Below are 5,255 nucleotides of genomic sequence, written 5' to 3' on the forward strand. Positions count from 1 at the left end.
CCGTTAGAATTGTAGCGAAAGTGCGCAATAGGGGCGTGCCTTCTCTTTTCATCCAATCAAAAAACGTTCTAGGGCAAAATAGAAGGCACGCCCCTGTTGCTCACTTTAGCTACAATTCTAAAGAGTTGTCCTTTCTTGTTATCTACGTTCTTTGATGAAACTAGGTTCTCAAAAACGCGAATATGTGGTAGATTTCAGACCTTGTGTGGTAGATGTGGTAGATGCTCAAAAAAGTGGCAGATCTACCACAATGTGGTAGAAGTCCGATCACTGGCAGCCGCCGCAGTCGCCGTCACAACCGCCGCTACTGCTCTCATTGCCACGCTCTTCACTACGACTGACGTGTACCTAGGGATGTCAGTGCAAAAATACATCGAGTTTTTCTTTGATTCGATGCGAAGTATATCAACTAAAAGGGATAACAAAAGAATAAAAAAAAATATAGTAGAAGAAAAGCAGCAAGTTTTAGCAGCTGAAAGATAAGAGAAGGCCAGTCCCGTCAGGCGGAGTCTACCCACGCGTACTTGGTTCGCGAAGCCTGGGACGCTGTGTTGACTTTTCTCATCCTTACAGCGTCCCTTATACCTGACAATGTCCGTAAGTCAGTCACACCGTCTAGCCTGGTCAACCTGTCATGTCGCCCTGTCCATACTCCCACTCCCCCTCTTGCGCGCAAGCGCAACACCCACACCAATTGTACGACATTAGCACCTCATAATTTTTATAGCGACTCTTTTTTTTCTCACCAAAATTCATTATTTTATTTTGCACACGAATTCAGTTCTTAACCTGGGCTAATTTAAATATTAAGTTAAAATTCAGTAGAGTTCAATAAAATCCGTAAAATCTTACTTTAAAATCTATATATACCCTGCAAAAATCGTTGGACCATGTAGTCTATTTGTGGTATATTGGAGTACTTACAAAAGTGCTCCTCTGTCATGCTGTAGCGGACCAACTCGTGTCTCTGCACCAGGTTATTAATAACAATTAATTATTATTAACAATTGTTACGCGATCACTGCTCGTGTTTTAACGACATGTGATTGAAGTTAAGCATTTGAAAGTACATTTGATGCAGAGATGGAGTATATGGTCCTGCCCTAGGACATCGCAATGTTAATTGGACCATATTTTTTATATGAATTGTGGTTAATTTTGGAGTACTCCTTGGTCCTTCGGGAGTACTCTTTACATGCATGCATGGAGTAGTCGCGATTTTTGCAGGGTATATGTATGTGTGCAAAAAGAAAACCTATTGATTCTATTGATGTTGTTGTTTAGATGAATGTAGCCGCAAAGAGAAAAAACAATTGAAATAAAGAGCTAAGCAAAACAAATTTCAATATTCATATATGTATGTATGTCGCTAGGCAAAACCGGTTCTCATATACAATTCTATTATTAACTTTGCACATCCTACTTTTTGGCATTGTTGATCGCAATGAAAATGTACTTATGTAAATATGTGGTATATAGGTACTCGAGTGTACTAATTTGTAGTACTGTTTGTATAAAAATATTTATGTGTATCACTCACCTGGTTACTCCAGAGATGATGGTACCAGCACCCTGTTGATAACCTGTGGAGGGGAGAGACCTAATCTTCATATGGGCATACATAAATACGTGCTTACACACGCCTATAGCCGCGGTTCCAATCATTGTATTGTCGCCTGACCAGTCTGTCGAGCACTCACGATCGCGAGTAGTTACCGGGTACGGAAGTGAAGCAATTACAGAACCCGGGAAACTTATTAACAAAAAAAATTATATATTAAGCAAATTATACTCCACGTTGTTTCTCAATTAATACGTTATCGCGAAAACCGGAATGAAAAACAATGCCTATTTCAAAAAAAAATTGAAAAGAAGAAAAACCCTAAGTGCGTATATATATCGAGCCCTAACCGACAAAATAACGTAAGCGACATTTTTTTTTTTAATTTTCTTTTTGATGCAGAAATATTCCTAGAGCATCTAGATGCATTTCTGCATCAAAAATAAAATTTTGAAAAAGATGTCGCCTTATGTTATTTTGGCGGTTAGGGCTCGATATGAATATATATATATATATATATATATACATATCAATTTATAAATATAGATTTAAATGTTGGTGACAAAATTTAAAATTTAGCCCAATTAACAAAAATACCAAAAAAAATTTGCAAAAAAAATAGTTCACATGTGTTCTGATGTACATACATATGTACCTTCTCACCGAAGGTCAACGCAAAGTTACAGACCGATTCGAAAATCAAACAAAAAGTATATAACAAATACAAAGCAAATGGAAAGCAAAAACTTACCGGACCAATATAGGCGGATGTGGTGGAATCGGAACATATGAATTGAACCAATAATAAGGAAAAGGAGGGAATAATTAGTAAGTACCTATGCTAATACTAATTGAAGAACAATTTAGTTTAAATTCATGGGTGATGCAAATTACCGAGAGACTTTCAAGTACAAAAAAAAAATCATAACTCAAATCTTATGTGAACTAAACAAAATGTCCTAAACCTAAGGGTGTTCCTCTTCCGGCTCTGTTCCTGGCGCTGCTGGTATCGTTGGCACTGCTCTCCGTTTATTCTGCCCGCTCACCAGCCGCTGGCTATCCTCCCACGTCGATTGTTCCTGATATTTTTATGTCAATACGTAGTCGCTGACTCCAATGCAAAACAAGAATATCTTTGTTTTGGCTTACGTAGGCGGCGGAAGGTTTACTCGTTTTTGGTGGCCGTTGGGTGCCAGATACAGTTTGCGCGAACGATTTTTGTGCGCATCTATAGGCTGGTGGATATTCTCGGTTCAAGGCAGAATATTTGTGTGTGTATGTGCGTATCTAACGCTCCTTATACGCTGTTGACTCTGATACGGATGTTACATCCGCGTTCAAAAGTAATCCCATACAAGTCGAGGTCCTTTTCCAATCACTGCGGCGCTCTCGCTAGTTAGCACTTAGTATGTAGGTATGCGCATATACACATGAGGGCTTTAGGGCCTGCATAAGTTGGCATGTATGTATGTGCATACGGAGAGATGAGTTGCCATTTGGAGCTAAATATACACGTTTACTTACCTATTGGAGCTTTCGAGTATCACTGAGGATCCGCTTGACGTCTGGCGGTATATTTGCGGAACCGCTATGGATACACCGTTCCTTGCTGCTTATTCCTTTTTTTCTTTAACACAATATAGCCGCGTACTTTCACAATTTAACTTTAACTATGGTTCCGCAATCGAAGTCTGTGTTCGAGAATGTCTTCGGATAAGGACAAACGGGGCCAGAATAAATATTATGTCGGATAGTCAGGCAGCACTTAGGGCCTTATACTCATTTAGAACGACATCAAGGCTTGTAAAACTCTTCTGAACAGCCTGGGAGCCCATAATAGAGTTACGCTGTGGTGGGTCCTTGGGCATGAAGGGTTTGAAGGCAGCGAAAGGGCTGACTATCTCGCAAAACGTGGAGCCAAAACGCGCATGTATGGTCCCGAGCATTTCTGCGGTACATCTAGAGCAGTGATTCCCAAAGTGGTCCAAGTGGGCCCCCAGGGGTCCACGAGAGACTCGACGGGGGGTCTACGTTGTCATGAAAAATATATTGGGGTGCACGAGTTGTAAGTGAGGGTCCGCGAAAATTAATCTTATGGTTGCTTGGTAGCCTCTATATTTAACTTAAAGGTTTTTGAGTGGCGTATAGTGCTTTTGACGCACTTCTGGACTTCTGAGGTGTGGACGCCTTAAAAGCCAACTGCAGACTAAAAAGAAACGGATGTTGGTATAACTCTCAGTGGGCGAGGCGCAAATTGCTGGCGGCAGAGATTTGAGCATTTGTGGCTATTCAATGCCACAGGATAGTACGCCACCATTACATTTTTTGAAGAGATTCTATAATGCTGAGTTCCCTGAGGCTGAATGCTGGTTTAATTCCAGCACTGAGCACTGAGATAACTGAGTCTGTCTCAGGATCTGGGGCAAGGTTGCCACTTTGGTAAATTATTACCAAAATTGGTAGAAAAAATTTCCGTTAGTAAAGAGGTAAATTTTTTCTCGTTTTGGTAGATTTTAGTAAAAGTATTTAGTTTGAAAAACAAACAAAATTTTAGTTCCCGCTTTATTTTTCGTAGTTATCTTTACATTAAAAATTTATTTCCAAAAGTGTAGTCTTCTTTATTGTATTAATTTTCGGACGCTTTAGTGCACACTTTTTGTATACCTACACTGAGGGAAATAATGCATAGTAAAAATTAATACTTTATATTCGATTTTCGTTTAAAAATTTTCGTATTTAAAAATAATATTTTCATACAAAAATTTAGTACGCACATATATGAATGTTCACATTTGAGTATGCATACGTTAATGTGCGTATGTACCAAACATACCACACACACTAGGCTGTGTCATTTTTGAGCAACTTTTTTTTTTCAACTAAAAACAGGCTAAAACCTTTCAAAAATGTGAAAAAAAGAGCCTCTAAAAATTTGAGCTCTTAATATTATCATTAAGTGGTGCCTGTTCCTAACTTTCCATTTCACATATAAATAACATGGGAAAAAAATGTTTAGTTTTTCTTATTTTTGTAGCTTGACATATAAGCATTGTAAAAATGAACTGAAAAATTATTTTGGTAGAAAATTGAACGCTCTACAAAAAAGTTCAAATTAATTTTTTTTACAGAGTGAGCCGTTCTGAAGATATTCAAACTTAAAGTTGCAAATGTATGAAATTATGATTTTTATTTTATCAAACTGATACTGATGACTTTTTTATGTCATAAAAATTATTTTTAATCAGAAAACTGCTTTTGGGCTCTTATATTTTTGTAAAGCTAAAATAAAAAAATTACGTCCTAGATATTATTTTATTATTTGATTAACTCTTAAACAAAAGTAATTATGAACTAGGTTCAGTAAAATTATTATTTTATAGATTACAAAAAAAAACTTTTCAACAACTAGAATACATAAACAATACATAAATAAGACTTAAAAAAGTCATCGGTATTAGTTTGATAAAATAACAAGTAAGAAAGTCTAAGTTCGGGCGGAGCCGAACATTAAATACCCGGCGCAAGTATCAAATATATGTTTTCCTCCTTTCCGAAAGCTACCGCTACATGATAAGCCGGGCTGTATACATTTTAAGTAAATTAGCGTCCTTAAATTTCGAAATATTGAAATTTCAAGCATTTCTGAAATTTACCGTTATATGAAAAGCGGCCTCAATTTTAGTCCGATTTCAAC

This window comes from Rhagoletis zephyria, unplaced genomic scaffold (genome assembly GCF_001687245.7).
Source record: "Rhagoletis zephyria isolate East Lansing unplaced genomic scaffold, Rhagoletis_zephyria_1.1 Rzeph_scaffold_05725, whole genome shotgun sequence".
NCBI classification, from domain to species: Eukaryota; Metazoa; Arthropoda; class Insecta; order Diptera; family Tephritidae; genus Rhagoletis; species Rhagoletis zephyria.